We start from the raw sequence: 17,759 nt of genomic DNA, 5'->3' as shown, positions 1-17,759 counted from the left end.
GTTACCCTTCCTGGAAGGCACACCTCTTCAAGGCCTCTGCAATTAAATTAAAACCCACCATTGAGATATATTCAAAAAGAATCACTTTATAAATGAGGGCAACTGCTATCAGACTTGTTCGTAAGGTCAGTTCTCTCTTTAAGGAATTGATGTTTCAATTTCTCCCTGTTTTTATCGCTCATCTGTAAAGAGTCCACTTCACAAAGGAGAAGAAAAGAATCTTTAATATTGTCTGTGAACCACTTTATCTTAATTTTATGATGTTTAAAAATACTATTATACGTCTTATAATTACTTCCTCTTATGACTTCCGTTATTTTGTCACCAATACAATTTATCTTAAAGGACAGTCAGCTGGGCAGGTATTCCCAGCAAACCAATTTCCCATTCTTGTGTTATTCACTGACACACATTATGCTATGAGGAGTAAATTTGTGGTATCAAACAACGTAGGTGATTGTATCACTTTTCAATATACTTAACTCTCAACTTGCAAATTATTGAAGGGTTATGAACTTTGTACTTCTGGCCCAGTCCATGTCTTATCTGTGTTTCTGTAACCAAGTACCTCCTGTCTGGACTTGAGTAAATGGGAAATTGCTCTCCACTACCATCCTAGAGCTGGATCCAAAGTTAGTCCAGCCACTTTCCTGTCTCTCTTTATCATTCGTTCTTCTGAATTCTAAAAGTCTTGTGCCTCCAGAGATCAAAAGGTTGAATGCTTGGGAGTATCTCTTTATAAATCTCCTTCACCTTTTTATTTCTGTCAGCACGATAATGACTATGTGCCATTTCAGAAACACTCATTTTCTGGCTTAAATGGATGTTTTTTTTCTTAGTGTGGAAGTGTGCACAGTGGATAGGGCCAACTGTATTGTTCACTGGTTCCAAGCGGCTGCTTCGAAATCAAGCCACTGGAGAATAGGTGCTTTGGAATGGGAGAGGCTGGACCTGAGAGAACAAGGTCAAAGCTGCCCCTTCTTGCAAACTACCACAACACTTACAAGACCATTATTTAGGTGTTTCTAAGCCTTTTGTCATTGAAATGAAGGTGGTTTGACAGTTCAATAAAAAGAAAATGTATACAATAAGCTACTCAGCAACAGTTGAAGTGGCATTTATGAAAAATTTTTAATGACATGGGAACATCTTTATGACATACTGTTAAGCAAAAACTAAAAGGCATAATAAGTATGATCTTGGGTTTTTTTAATTTTTTTTAGTTTATTTTTTATTGCAGCAACATTGGATTATAACATTGTATAGCTTTCAGATGTACATCGTAATATATTTCGAATTCTGTGTAGATTACATCATGTTCACCACCAAAAAACTAATTATAGTCCGTCGCCTCAGTTGTGAGCCTCATCACCTATTTTGCCCGCCCCGCTCCCGCTTCCCCTACGGTAACCACCGATCCAACCTCCGTTGCCATAGTGAGTGTGATCTTAACTGGTTAAAAGTATTTATACAAAAAAAGACGACAGGATGTGAATCTGTCAAATTGTTGTCATTTTAGGATTGTGGATAATTTGTTTTTTCTGCTTCTTTAGACTCCTATGTATATTACCAGCCTTCTGTGATGAGCACATATTCCCTTGATTATGAGAAAAAAACTTTATAAAAGGGAAGTTAGCTATAAACAATGAGAATTAATGCTCATCATCATGTCTACCATATTTTAAATACTTATCACGTGCCATTCAATTTATCTGTCTCACCATGAATCTTTATAACAGATATCACAAGGAAAGCATCATCTCCCTTTTACAGACGGTAAGACTGAGATTCAGAGAGATCAAATAACTTTTCCAAGGCAACACAGGAGGAAAACCAGCAAAACCAAGATTTAGGTTTGTCTCTTTCCAAAGACCATTCTCTTTCAGTTACACTATTGAGGGCAAGAATAATCCACGCAGTTTCCACCTCCATGATACATTTTGAAGAAATACAGAGGAATAAAAATAGGAATCCGTCACTTTAAGAATGAAAAGGGGTAGCATGGATACAGTTTAGAATGGATCCAGTCTCATGGGACTAATAAGAAACTTAATTATGGCCAAAAAAAAAATCCTATAGGATTTACCTTAGGCACACTGCCATGATTTATTATTAGATTACTTTTTTTTAACTGTAAGGGAAGAAAACATTGTTAAACTTATGAAACTTATTTTTAAAAACTCATTATTCTGCACGAACTGATTTAGCATATCACAACAGAGATGTATTTATTTCAAAAGAAGTTTCCTCTGACAGTTCCGGAATCAAGTCATTTCTGGAAAAAGGCAAGTCTGTTCCTTCAATTGAAGAAAAATACTTTGTCAGAGACTGAGTGGAGAGACTTATTTGTCATTGATTTGTGATGCACTGAGTAAATTTCAGCTTCAAGTTATTATTCTTTCTAAAGTAGTCTGGTCTTTATCAGTGGTTTGAGACCTCCCAGATATAAAGCATACTAGTTTTGCAAGTAACTGCACTTTCTTCTACCCTATTATTTTAGTATCACTAAGGTAGTGTATACATAATAATATTTTTTAAAATATCAATTTTTTTTTTTTTTTTTGCGTATTATTTAGGGTCTTTCGGGGTTTAAACTTGAGATATCCAAAGCAACTGGAAGATAGCGGTTGAAAAGAGAGTTGATAAAATTATTGAGCTTGTACATGGACAAGAATGAAATGAAAGATAACGCAAAAGTTAATCTATTTTCTTCAGGCTGAGCAGGTTTCAGTATTCTGGACCATTGGGAAAAAAAGCAGAACTAAAAAGAGGAAAATACGAGATTGATTATTGGAGAAGCAACTGATACTGTAGACCTAATCTTGCCTATAATTATTTCATTTCTAGTCTACGGAATAAAAGATTTATTCCTTCAGAATACTTGTTCACTAGGTTGTTGAACAAGGGATCCTATATTTTAATTTTGCCCTGGGCCCCACAAATTTTGTGCTAGTTACTGAGGATAAAACAGGGAAACAAGGACACAATTCTCTTCCTCATATCATTGATAGAAATAATAAAAACATTATACAATTAATTAACAAAATGTTATTAGTTGTATGATAAAGAAAGTACAGGGTGAATATTGTGAAATTGACAACGTTCAGAAGATCTCTTATGCTGTTTATGAAAAAAGTGAAACAAAATCTCTCAAAATGATAATGGATGTGTACTTCTATTTTTTCCCATGGTTTCAATCTTGCCATGATGAGAGTTGCAATCCAGTAATTTTGTGGTTCATCTCTTCAATTCTGCTGACCTTTATCTTGCAATAGTTAATATACTTAAGGGAAATCTAGGACATCGCAAGCCAGAACCGTATCTGTGGCTTTGTCTGTTCTTGCCTCTGCAATTCTTATTCACAGGGCTTGATCTTGTGGTAAAATAAGGTTGTAATCTGGGGTTGCAGCTTTAGTAATGTCCAAAAGATGAGTCAAGAAAGAGCACTATCATTAGCCCTTGTCATGTGAAGTTAAAAAATACCTTGTCCTGCCATAGCTCAAGGGGCAGTCTGAGCACATCAGCCTTCAGCGTTTTAAGCAGCTAGGTTTTTAGTAGTGTTGGGTCTTTGGGGTAGTTAAGGGGAAAAAGAGTCCCTCAGCTTGACATGGGCCATGACTGCTGCAGAAGTAAACTACAAGGGAAGTACAGGAAAGCTTTTCAAAACCCTTGGCCTCCTGGTGCCCTGGAACAGCTGTGAAGACAGTTCCCCTTCTAGAAAATGCTGGTCTCGTTACTCAACTCTCTGTATCCCTTTCTAAAGCTCCTTAGCTGCATTTATGTTTCCAGGTTATCGCTAGCTCCTGATGACGTTCTTTGCATTTGAACACCACTCTGCTCTCTGTGAGGATTTTTGTGAATTGTATATTCAGACACACCAGGAGGGAAAAATCTCCTTTGATCACTTCCTCACTATTCAGTGTGAACACAGTTTCTAGGAGAAATCCCACATCAGACCATCTCCTAGGCCACTGGCCATCACACAGAGAGCTGCCCTTGACTCAAACGCCAATCTCTAGTTTAAGCTAGGGTTTCAGGTCAATTGGCCAAAATGTGACAATCTCTACACTTTGCTCACAGGAAGCCTGGGTGTGACAACCCTCAGAATGTTATTGATGCCTGAAAAAAAAAGAATCCCTTGATCATCCTATGTGAGTTTTGGGGAGGGCAAAAACACTTGCATAGTTTTAAAGTTCCATAGTAGAGGAGATGGCCGTCTCTCACTGCTGCTCAAGGCCTAGATACACATGCACATGTGGGGGGAGAAATGGGGCGCAGGGAGCTGGAGGAGGAGGCTGGAGACATGAATGCCATTGGAAGGAAAAGTCATAATATGATATCAAATCTGCAAACTGCCATAACATTTTAAATTTTTCCTACATATATTTAAATCTTCTGACTGCTGACTTAAGAATCAAACTGTTTACATTACATTATGCATTTCCACATCTGAAAAAAAATGGTTAGTAGCAGAGGAGAAATTGTGTAGACAAATTCTAAAGATCAATGATGAGCTGTTGTAATTAGGAAGAGCAGGGTTTCAGGGCACCTAATGGCATGTGACAGTCTAACTGAGACAGTGCTATCTGTGCCTGGGTACATGATAAAGACGTGTTGAGTAAAGGAAAGTTCTTTTTTTCACTGAGGAAGCTTCACCCTGACCTAAAATCTGTTGCCAATCTTCCTCTTTTTACTTGAGGAAGGTTTGCCCTGAGCTAACATCTGTGCCAATCTTCCTCTAGTTTTTTTGTATGTGGGTTGCCACCACAGCATGGCCACCAACAGTGGTGTAGGTCCACACCCAAGAACCAAACCCAGGCTGCTGAAGTGGAGAATGCCAAACTTAACTAGTGGGCCATGGGGCCGGCCCCAAAGGAAACTTTTTAAGTGGTTCTCATTATTGAAAGTTTAAGGCCAGGATATAATTGAGATCTTCAGTCAGCTACAGATTCTTGAGGTCAAAGGGAGTCATACATGAGATCTTTAATTCCCGTGAAGGAATCTTCATGGATGTTCCACAGCCTCTGACTTCTGTGCCCACTGAAGATCCAGCTACTTTTCAGAATGCATTGCTCTCTATTGAACTTATTCTGCCTTAGATGCTTAGCTTTCACTCCTCCTGGTGATTCAGAAACCAGATGTAACCTGATGAAGCTGGGAGGAAGAAATATCTGTCTGACATGGTGACACATTTGGCTCCATTTCCAAACCAGCTTTTGAAGCCTGTGTCCACAGCCCAGGTGCATCTGCAATGTCAGCTTGGGGAGCATGATAGGGAAGCAGAATTAGGAGGGGACAAAATCATCTATGGGGATTATCAGAAATTTTCTTTCCGTCTTGAAAGGTAAGTCTAAATTACACCATTGTGTGTAGCAAAACAAATTGCAAGCCATTGAATGTGTAGGTACGAAACAAAGGATATGAGCTAAACCTTTGAACTTCCATAATGATAAAATTACCTAGCTTCTCTGAGCATTGTTTTCTTCGTTTATAGAATGTTTTGAACTAGATTTCAAAAGTGCCTTTCAGCTCAATGACGCTATATCTCTCTATATACAAAACACAGCAATGTCTTAATTCTAGTACAGGATTTACTTCCAAACAGGATTCCCTGACGAAGTTTCCAGGAACCGACTACAACTTCCTAATTATCTCTGTGAACTTTTGTAGTTTCCGGTTGGAAATCCCAATTTCACTTTCAGAAACAATCAGTAAATGCCTCGTATTCTTTAGAAATACTAAGAAAGATGAGCAAAGCAAACACTGGAAATTGGTCATCTGAACTCCACGAGGCTATCTGCTAAGACATGACCTAAACCATTCTATTTGCATATTGTCTCAAGTGGCACTAACTCCACTTCCTCCTTCATCCTACCACAATGTGTGAATCGTTTGCAAGGGAATAAGCCAGCTCTGCACTTATCAATCAAATGTTCTCAATTTCTGGGGCCAGAATTTTCACCAGAGAAAAGACAGAAAGATAAAGTGGTTTGTCCCCACAGCCTTCATAAAATGTAAATAAAGAATGTAAAGAAAAGAAGGACATTTTTAACTCAATGTAAGGAAAATGAAATATCACTTACACACTTCTAAGCAAAAGTCAGAGATATATTATATAAGTGGATCCACACAAGGTAGAAAGCTGACGCAATGTCGAGTCATTCAGGTTACCAAGTATCACTTTTTTTCTCAAAGGACATTGCTTGTGAAAAGCAAATTTTGTTATTTTTGAACTGTCCCTATCCTTAGTTCTCTCCCCACCCTACTTGGTATTTGTAATCTTCACTCTTAGTTCTCTCAGAGCCTATCTTATTTCTTCCAACAAGATCGTCATCAAAGTTTAAAAGACAAACTTCCAAGCAGCCTGAAGTTTTAACCACACAGACAGCATTTCCACCCCAACCATAACTTTATCAGTTAAATGAAAATACGGCGACAATTTCATTTAAATAAAAGCTCCGCAGTTTTGTCTCAAAAGTCAACAAATCCAGCATCGAGTTTGAGTGAGAGCCTGTCGTCAGATTTTGTCTGTTAGATAAACTATGACTCCTCAGCTCGTTCACGGGACAGCGGAACTAAATAGCCAGCTGACGCAGAAGAAACGCAGCATAAGAGGAAGAACGTATTTTTCATTCACCCTGATCTTCTAGGTTTTGGAAAAACTATGTACCATCCATCTGTTTTCTCTACTGCCTATTTGATCCCACACTACCAGACTCACTCCCATGATAGTAAGTCCTTTGCTTCTCTCTAAAGTATGAACACAACCTAGTACTGCCGTCCCTCAGCATCTGACCGGGATTGGTTCCAGGAACTCCACAGATACCAACATCCCCGACACTCAAGTCCCTTAAATAAACTGGCCTAGGATTTGCGTATAACCAACTCACATCCTCCCTTATACTTTAAATCACCTCTACATTACTTATAATACCTAATACAATGTAAATGCTATGTGAACAGTTGTCATGCTGTGCTGTTTAGGGAATAAGGGCATGAAGAAAAGTCTGCACATGCTCAGTACAGATGCGACCATCGTAGGCCTTTGCATCCACGGTTAGCTGGTTGAATCCACAGATGCAGAACCCGCAGCTACGGAGGGCCAACTGTATGGGCTAATAGCATTGTGCAGGCATAGACAGTTGATCTTCTGAGTGTAGGGTCGTGATGAGGAGCAGGCAAAATACCTGCCTCCTACTGCACCCACCCAGACACAGCCGAGACTTGGATGTCCTTAGTTGACAGTTTCCTGGGTAGAGCAGCATACACTCGAGAGCCATTGTCAGCTCATGGCAAAGGGAGGCTGCTGATTGTAAATCAGAAAATTTCCACTTGAGCTGGGTATAATCTTGGCGCAGGCCAAATTCTGAAAATGATTTGGAACATGAAAGAATGTTTTCTATGTTTATGGTTATACAAATTTCATTGTTTGCATTATCCTTCTCTCTCTAAAGGAGAATCAGGTGAACAGCGGTAAAGTCAGGAACACAGGCTGAGAGGCACTTTTTGAGAGTTTGAGGAAATGTCAAAGTCAAAATTAATATGTTAGTGGTTCTATCACCTACTATAAAATTAAGATTTAAGCTGTGTGCTTTAAATAACAGGTTATGTGCTAAACTTTAAGTATATACCAATGATTTACCTTATGGCTAGTAAAATTCACTTTATTTTTAATGATCTATGTATTTATTTTTTTAAAGCTAATACATTCCCACGATTCAAAATCCAATAGGCAGTGAAGAGAAAAGTAAGGTCTTCCTCGTTCACTTGTACCCCATCCACCCAACTCTCTATCCACTCCCTTCTCCCATCAACAACCAGTACTGTCCCCTTCTTGCTTGTCTTTTCCTGAGTCTTTAACGCAAATCTACTCATCTATTTTCTTCTTTCTCTTTGAAAAAGTAGTGGCACCTCTTTTTAAACTATTCCAACCGTTGCTTTTTTCTCTGAATACAACTGACAAACTTTTTTTTATACGAGCTCATGCAGCTCCTCCTCATTATTTTTTATGACTGCATAGCTTTCCTTTGCAGGAAGGTACAATGTATTTAAGCAATTCTCTATTTTAAACATTTAGATTATTTCCAATCTTTTGCTACTACGTTGAATCATAAGTAATGGTACAATTGATAACCCTGTAGATGTTATCATTTCACAGATGTACATGTGTAGGATGAACTCCTAGACGTTGTACTGTTAGGACAAGGAATATGTGTATTTGAAATTTTGATAGAGCTTGGCAATTTATACATTGACCAGCCTGGCCAATTATGTCCTCCAATTTGTTGATCTCTATAAATATGATAGGTAAAAAAATACATCTCAGCATAATTATATGCATTTATCTTGTTGTGGCTGTGTTTGAGCATCTTTTCTCAGGCATAAGAGGCATTTTTATTTCTTCTTCTGTTTATTCATAGTACGACTGTTTTTAGAGTGTCCACATTTTAGAATTGCTTTATATTCTCTAAACAAATGAGACTTCTTACAAAAGACTTCATCAAGATATATAGTGTTTAGTTTAGTTATGCACCCAACTACCTCAAGAGAACTTGACATTAAGATTTTCCTTTAAGTAGCTGAAGAAGTCTCAAGAAATGCTCAACTTCTCTGTCTTGTTATGACTTTTATCTTACTTGATAAAAATTGTTGATAAATTCTTAGAATTCTTAGAGATTAATTTCAGTAATCATAAATTTTGATATTGAAAATATTTTCTTAAATTTTTTTTTTAATTTTTCCTTCTTCTCCTCAAAGCCCCCAGTACATAGTTGTAAATTTTAGTTGTAGGTGCTTCTCATTATGCTATATGGGACACCGCCTCAGCATAGCCGGATGAGTGGTGCCTTGTCCGTGCCCGGGATCCAAATTGACGAAACCCTGGGCCACCAAAGTGGAGCATGGAAGCTCAATCACTCAGCCACGGGCCAGCCCTTGAAAATGTTTTAAAAATTTACTCTCCATAATTTTTTTCCTACACTAAATATTAATTCTTCATTTCCATTTCCAGAGTATGTTTTCTTTATTTGCTAGAAATATTGCCTACAGCTGTCTCATTTCCCTCAAAACCATCAAGAACTGTACTCACCTTTGTTTCTGAGTGTTCTTTAGCCACAAATTATAATCAGTCTAGGGGATCCCCATGAAATTTTCAGACCTGAAGCAAGGTCATTATTCCATGAGGTCGATGAACAAGGGGAATTTCAAGGTTCTAAGGGGATTGTTCTGCACTGTTGAGCAGCCAAGGGCAATTTTGACTCTTCTGACTGGCAGTGAAGCTGCAGCCCTCCTGAAGGACAGTGTCAGAGGGTGTGGAGCTGGGGAATCTGAGCAAAGCACAGCTCCAAGAATGAGGCCAAAGAGGAGAAATGAGGACAAGAATTGGAGTGGTTTTATTCACTAATCCATGACATGTTCACGGTGGTTAATTTCTCTGGTAGAATCAATGCTCCTGTAAATTTAAACATAATGATGAAAGTTACGGTGGGTTTAATGTTGCCATTCTTACTTTTATTTTAGTTCCAAAAGAAATTGTCGAGACCAGCCCTGTGGCCAAGTGGTTAAGTTCACACCCTCCACTTCAGCGGCCCACGGTTTCAGTTTCGCTGGTTCGGATCGTGGGCATGCACATAGCACCACTCATCAGGCCATGCTGAGGCAGCATCCCACATGAGACAGCTAGAAAGACCCACAACTAAAATATACAACTATGTACTGGGGGGATTTGGGGAGAAAAAGCAGGAAAAAAAAAAAGAAATTGTCAGTGTGCCTTGTTAATAAACTGACTAGCAAAGTTAGTCCAAGTATAAGCAAGTATTTGTTGAGGTCTTACTAGGGCAGACCTGGCTCTAGACTCTGGAAAGAAAGCATTGAATAAGAAAGAAAAATTCCTGCCCTCAAGAAGTTTACATTCTTGTGGGACCAGACAGATAACAAGCATGATAACAAAAAATAAAGACTATAAAAGGAAAAGAGACCAAGATGATGGGCCTTAAAGTTAGCATTTGACAAAACAAGGTATTCTATGTTTACTCTTGTGTTCCTGAAGCTTACTGAACTTATTTTCAAAACAAGCTTGTTCTATGTCTCCCAAATAAGTTCGTTAGTTATGACATTAAAATAAATCACTTGACTGGAAACAACCTACAAAGTACAATCTACCAAATTTCTGATCCTTTACAGTATATTAACAATTTGCTAGACTTCTAGCCTAACATGTATCTCTAGAAATGTAAAGAAAATTGTGCCTGAAAAACATTTGACAAGAATCCTTCCTTGGTCAAGAAATCAGCTAAAGGAGATGGTGAAACATGATTTTACTCACTTGAACAATGGTCCAGATTAGATGAATAGGGGAAAAGAAATATAAAATAGAAACTTTAAGAAGGACAAAAATAAAATTTAAATAATTATGAGATGGGAGTGGAAAAGGGGGAAAGGCTTAGAAAAACTTTCAAGAGCATGAATTTGGCAAAGCTTTAATTGTAAAATATGATTAATGGATGTGACAGAATTTGGAGAACTTAAAAGTACAAATTGTTTACAGTCCTGGTCCAGGCATAACTGCTGGCTAAATCTGTAACTGTTGAAGATTTTGCCACTGTTTTCTTACTTAATCTTCAGCCAAGTATCCATTTCCTTTTGCCCTTAAAGTCAGATTAACGACATTTTAATTTTTTACATTATCTCTTTCTTCTCCTACCTACAGTTTTAGGAACAGTTGTATCTAGCCAACAAATTAAAATTGAAAGCAGTCCAGGGAAAAAGAGCAAAAAACCAAGGAAGAAGATTCTCAGTGTTACTTCAGATGCTTAGCATGTTAAGTATCTGAAATATTCTTGCTCATTGATATGTCTACCTAGGGGCCAGCACTGTGACCTAGTGGTTAAGTTTGGCGTGCTCCACTTCAGCAGCCTGGGTTCAGTTCCGGGGCGTGGACCTGCACTGCTCATAGGTGGCCACTTTGTGGTGGTGACCCATATACAAAATAGAGGAACACTGGCACAGATGTTAGCTCAGGATGAATCTTCCTCAGCAAAAAAAAAAAAAAAAAGAAAAGTCTACTTGTTTCTTCTTTTTCTCCCTGACTAGAATGTAAGCTCCATGAGAGCAGTGTCCTTGTCTATTTTGGTCAACATCTCATCCCCCAGTACCTTTCAGAGTGCTGAGCATACAGTAAGTATTCATGAGACATTTGTTCAATGAACAAATTGAAAAATGAAATATCATTTAAAAAGTACACTTAGGGGCCAGCCCCGTGGCTGAGTGGTTAAGTTCGTGTGCTCTGCTGCACTGGCCCAATGTTTCGTCGGTTGGAGTCCTGGGCTCGGACACAGGGCTGCTCGTCAGGCCATGCTGAGGTAGCGTCCCATATGCACAACTGGAAGGACCCACAACTAAGAATATACAACTATGTACCGGGGGGCTTTGGGGAGAAAAAGGAAAAAAAGAAAATCTTTAAAAAAAAAAAAGTACACAAATACTAACTTCAATTCCTTCTCTGCCACAGCTTTAAAATTCTTTTCTCTTGTTTAGCCTCCATTTGAGGAAGAAACATTAGTTTATTGTAATAAAAGAAATGATATCTTAATATTTTGATAAGGGACTTAAAACCCATTTTGAAGAAATGGGTCAGTGTGTGTTCGGGTGTAGTTTAATGTTATTAACTCAACCTAGAGATCCTTGATGATGGCATCTTTTGGGGGGCTATTATAGGTCACAGTGGAAAGGAGTCCTTATTTGTTTTACTGTATTTTTTATTTGTTTTCACTCCCCGTGTTTTGAAAAGATTTCAGGCCGCTTTATGGATCCACAGGCCTGTTCGTCCTTATTATTGTTATTAAATTCTCATATTACCTCACCCGTTGCTAGGCACATAAAAGATCCTCAATACATCGATGAAATTAGACTGTTTACTCAGAAATATTTCTAAACTGATTAACGACACCCATAAAACATAATGAAAACAACTTCTAGGGCTGAGCTTTTTTCTATGGTGTTTATGTTGCCTTTATTCTTTCCAAACTCTCTCTCATACACATGTCACTCATCAATCCTCTACTGTCTATGGAGTCCTGTCCTGCCTCGTTCTTAATCCCGGCTACGATGAGGCACTGAAGGAGGTAAATTCATCCTTTGAAAATGCTGCCTTGTTTCTAAAGTTCTAAAAGAGTTTACATTTTGTGAAGCACAAAATGTCCAAGTAAGGAGTGACTTGGTCACTTTGAGCTCACCAAGTCCCTCATATCTATGATTTGAGGTTACACTGTTTGCAAAAACAAACCTTTACTTGGAGTTTTCATGACTCTCCGATTGTCCATATTGCAATTTTTTGCCTGACCTCTGTTATGCTCAGCAATTTACAAACAAATATTATATTTATAATGATGATACGTGGAACTCAACATGACTTTCAACTACACAGCCCAGTCTTTAGGTGAAAATTTGCAAAAATGATAGTGATTTAGAACCTTATAGAGAGTAATAGTCCTACAACTGAACACTCATGTGGCAGTTGTAAAAAGGAGCTAGGGGCTTTTTCAGCCCAGAGCGTGTATTTTAAAGATGTCCACAGCCAAGGTATCAAAACAAACCATTTGTGTTATGTCTCCTGTGTCTATTCAAAATGAGAAGTTCAAGGAAACTTCTGCCAGGTATTTTAAATAAACACTGCTGGTTAATGTTCCTATACCAGAACAGGCAAAAGCTCAAGAGACTCTATTTCTGGTAGGTAGAAAACGCTTTTTATATCCAAAAAGCTAAACTCTCATATAAATTATAAATTTTCTCATTAAAATACTTGAGTTAAAAAAAAAACCCTCAAAAAGTACAATATATGAGTGGCCATTTAAAAGACAAAAAAAATTGTTTTTCTGTGCTGACACCATAAGTTATATAATGCTCCAAAAGTAAAACAACCTCTTAAAAGCATCAACCCACAGTGCACCCTGCCCTGCTTTAGAATGTGAACAGGAGGGCGTCTCTGATAAAGGCATCGTGTTCCGAATGAACAAACGCCAAGCACTGATATGCTAAGTATCATAGGAACACTATTTTATTTAAACATTATAACAGCTGCCTGAGGATCATTCCCGCTTTATAGATGAAGGAACTGAGGCATGAAGAGGTCAACTATACAGCCAGTAAGAGGTGATAATTAGGGTTTGAGTCCACTGCTATCTGACTCCAGAGGATGCTCTTACCCTCTCTACGTCCTGCCACTTCCCAAGGCAATGTGTGGTTAATTACTGGGCTGCCTGGACCCCTTGAACACATTTTTCTTATTGCACTTTTAGGCATTACATTGTCCATCATTATTTACCTCTTAATCCCTCTTTCTAGAACCTGAATTTCCTAAGGGCGAGTTCTGCAACTTATTTATCTCCATAGCCCCAGCATAACTCACAGCCTTGTGCCTTTTGAAGCAGGTACTCAGTGACAGCTGAAATGAACTGAAATAATCTATTGCTCTCAGGTCCTATAAAAGTTTGCAAAATCCAAAAGCAGACCCAGGTAGTACTTGGCTAAATAACTTTATGTAAATTCCACATTCTAGTCTTTAAAACTAGGCAAAAGAATTAGCTGTTCAAGAACAGCAAAATAGTGAAAAAAGGACAAGTGAAGAATGCATACACACACACACCCTGAGAGGAATCTTTTCCTTTTGATAACAATGGAATGTTTCTAGTTGGTTGCTAATCTCATAGCATTATTTTCCCCAGAAGGTACAATTTAAGGCTGCTTGGGGAGTAATACCGTATTTTGATAGCTATGTAGCTATGTAATCAAGTGTGCAAAGTTGTACTTCATTTGCACTAAGCTGTTGCTCTCAATGACAAACCATGAGAGAAACTGGCTATTAATCAGATATTAGCTTTGCCACTCCTACCGGGTAAGCCAGAAGGCTCTTCTGAAGCAGCAATGCTCCTTGAAGAGGAGAATATCTTCTAAAATTTAAATCAGTGCCTCCTAAGTGTGGCCCTTGTCATTACATGGCTTGCTTGTTAAATAGGACCATTCTTGGGCTCCTCCTCAGGCCTGGTGAATCAGAATTTTCTGGGGTCATGCTCAGAAATCTATCTATTTGACAAGCTCCCTCAGTGGTTTTGATGCACAGGAAAATTTGAGAACCACTCTGGTCTAACCTGACCAAATTCTCTCCTCCAACCAGTTCCTCTGTTCTCTGGGGTCTGCCCTCTCCACTCTCTGTGGAGGGCTCAGTTCTAATGACCTGAGTGTAGTCTCAAATTACAACTGACAGCAGGCTTTCAAATTACTGCAGGCTGCTGTTGTCTCCCCTGGAATGTTAGAATCCGTGGAGCAAGTTAATTCCATCTCCAGATCTTGAGTGAAATTCTTACAGAATAACTTTCCACTAATGTTGTCTCTGGAACCTGGAACAAACCATACCAGCTTTAACCTTATCAGGTCCCTAACACAACCGAAATTTTCAGCCTGTATTAGCCCCGAAGTGAAGCTGCTAGACCCCATCATTCTGCTTTTCCCTGTTATTGAGTCATCAAATTATCCCGACATCTTGGTACCATTTTTTGCCCACTAACCTCACTGCTAATGTCCATTCTACTGATGTTTTAGTAACGGATCCCTCTGACCACCTTCCTGCCTTCACTGAAACGTTTCTCCCCTGATGATCTCTCTTCTACCACCTGGAGCAGAGGCAGCTCATTCTGCACCACACTTCCGAATCTCAGGTCATGTGAATCTCCCCTTCACTTCTCTAGCCTTTAAGGTTCATGTTATCAGGCTCAGGAATATTTTCCTCTTCAAACGCCTCTTGACAAATAAGTACTTCATTCATATGAATCATTAATTTATTCATTCATTCAATAAAGTTTATTGAGTGTTTAATATGTGCCAGGTGCATGGGATAAAAGATAAATGATAAACTAGTAAGGGAGACAGAATGTAAGCAAATGATCACATTGTATTGTAATGTTATTATAATAGATTAGATAATATACTGGAGAAATGATTGCATCCGTGCATTCAACTAACACCTTAGAATTCCACATCTCACCTGCAGTTCAGATGGCTCTTCCGACTTCATGACAATGATTGTCAACTCTTATGAAACATCTAAAACCAATGTTGTCAATATTTTCCCTTAAGATCCTTCTCCTCAGCTCCGTATCCCTCATCATCACCAGCCATGCAGATCCCTGAATAAGATACCAGAGGACAGAGATAGAAAACTCAGATGGTTACAGAGGAGAAATAGAATCCATAAGTGAGTGAAGTGCAGCAGTGTAAGCAACTGGGAAAGGTGGGGACTGTGGTAGACTGAAAATCTTATTATTTACTAATTAATTATTAATAATTATTAATTATTACTTATTAATTACAAAAGGAAAAAGACATCTTTACAATAGAGAAGTCTAGTATAGACCACCTGGAGCAAGTGATCAATTATTATATATAGCATATTACATATATATACTAGCATCACCAATAAAATAATAGGACAAACTGACTTCTGTGCCCCGGCTACAACTCAGCGGGAAGTATACTGCAGTCTCCAAATGGTTTCACTTGAATCTAATCATGAGGAAACAATCAGACAAATCAAAATTAAGGGACATTCTACAAAATGACTGACCGGAACTCATCATGAAAGCCATGAAATGTCACAAAAGGTTTTACATCAAAGGAGACTAAAGGGACCTGACCACTAAGTGCAATGTGTGATTATTAAATGGATCTTGGATTTAAAACACACACAACATTGTTGGGGCAATTGGGAAATTCGAATATGGATAGTAGAGAAGCTAATATTATTGTACCATACTAAACTTCTTGAGTTTGATGATTTGGAGACTTTTCTAGAAGAATATCCTTTTTTGTAAGACATAAATGCTGGAGTATTTAGGAGTGAAGTGACCTCATCTTTGAAACTTGCTTTCAATTGACTCAGCAAAAAAAAAAAAAAGAGAGAAGGGAGAGAAAGTAAAAAATAAATGTAGCAAAATTTACAGTTGATGAATATAGTGTGCATACGGGTGTCCTTGAACACTTGTGTTCTTGTACAATTTTTTCAAAATAAAAAGTATCTAGAAGCAGAAGAAAAATAAAACATTTGTTGAACCATTCTCCTCCCTCTAAAAACAATCTCCAAATTTGTAAACCTGTGGCTGACGCAGATTTGGCCTACAGACCAGCACTAGTCTGCACTTGGCTTAGAGGCGTCCCTTCCACTTTCTTGCTTAATTTCCAGGCCATTCTCATCTGAAACTTCTCTGTCACCTGCTCCCTGCTCCCAACCTTCTAACCCCTGCTTTCCAGTCCCAGTCCACTACTTGATGATTTCTAACTTGCTCTGTAAGCACAGCCCCCTGCTTCCTCTCTCTCCTGCCAATCCATGCTCTGTGCATTCGTCTTTTTCTGAAACACAACCACCTAATGATCTCTTGCTCTCCAGCGCTCAGAAGAATGTCTAAACTAACTAGCATGCAAATAAAATATATAATCTTCACGGGCTGTCTCCAGACTGCGTGCCTCCTTCTCACTCTTCCCCGTAATATTCTCTACACAGGACTCCAGACTGCTTACTAGTCCTCAAACACATAATTGTAATTCTTTTGCTCAAGTTGTTTCCTCTGCTGCAATGACTTTCCTTCCCTTATTAGTCTAACGAATTCCTATTCAGCATTCAAAACCCCAGTTAAAAATCAACTTCCGTAAATATTACCCCTCTCCTCCGAAAGAATGAAGAGGTGCTTCCTGTGTCCCCATCCACAAGGTCTGTTTTCCTCTGGTCTCCATTGTGCCTCTGTCTTCCCTTCAAATTCCTTGAGAGCAGGAACCCAGACCTAGAATGATCCCTCGGATGTGAGAAACTTAAATAAACATTTGATGAGTCGACTTTTTAAAATTGCTTTATTCAGTCCCTTTCTATTTCAGTACTTTCTCTGAAAAAACTTAGCTAGTCATAAAAGGTCAAAGATGGTACCCTGTGAGAGACAGCTAAGCATTAGGAAGAAGGTAATGGAAAACAAATTGATAAAGTGTTGTGGAGAATCACCCACTTCAAAAGCAAAATTAAGTTCTGGGCCTGTTTTAGAATAGGAGAGAAATAAATCCTAGCGCCAAGGCCTTCAGGGCATCGCAGGAGAGTTTTGCTGGTGTGGAGTGTTAAAGGCTTAACCTATCGGCTTCCAAATGTCTACGCTCTCAAGATCGCCTTCTGTCTCTTGGAAGATTCTAAGCAAGTTACCGCGCGACCTTTTCAATGCAAGGGTCTGTTTCCTGTAACTCTGTGCCTCCTTTCAATTAAGATCAAATGGAATTTAACATTAAGTGGAGCCACGACTCTTTCTCAAGTTAATGTTAATTATAACTTTCGTGGATTCGTTGCAGCTTGTTCTCAGTCTATCTGATTTTATGAACAGACAGGGGCAAAGCTTCAAGGAGACTTAGCCTTCTGCCTCTATTATTATCATGTTTGCCTGTAATAATACACAGGCATTTTTTCTTCCCAGAAAACCTACATGTAAGTATCCTTATATTAAAAACATTAATCTTTCCCAGAAGCTAACAATAAAATTGGCTCTTTATTCACTTTTGCTATATTCTTTAGGCAATTAAAAGAAACTCAGATATTTTGTTCTCATATATGTATTGTGAAATTTGCTACCCTAAAAATACAATATTCAGAGCCAGCCTTGATGGCTTAGTGGTTAAAGTTTGGTGCACTCAGCTTTGAGCGCCCGGGTTCAGCTCCTGGGCATGGAACCATGCCGCTC

At 38.6% G+C, this 17,759-nt stretch overlaps 1 long non-coding RNA gene across 1 annotated transcript; it reads right to left on the bottom strand.

Annotated features, from left to right (window-relative positions):
* Positions 1-6,028: 6,028 nt before the first annotated feature.
* On the bottom strand, positions 6,029-16,817 carry LOC103556505 (uncharacterized). The gene is made up of 4 exons (XR_011522054.1): positions 15,801-16,817; positions 15,038-15,179; positions 9,089-9,451; positions 6,029-7,366 (listed from the first exon to the last, which is right to left on the bottom strand). It is a non-coding gene; the product is annotated as an uncharacterized lncRNA (long non-coding RNA).
* Between the last annotated feature and the right edge of the window lie 942 nt (positions 16,818-17,759).

The sequence above is a fragment of the Equus przewalskii genome, chromosome 9, assembly GCF_037783145.1.
Source record: "Equus przewalskii isolate Varuska chromosome 9, EquPr2, whole genome shotgun sequence".
Classification (NCBI taxonomy): Eukaryota; Metazoa; Chordata; class Mammalia; order Perissodactyla; family Equidae; genus Equus; species Equus przewalskii.
This window is presented reverse-complemented; position numbering and strand designations above follow the sequence as displayed.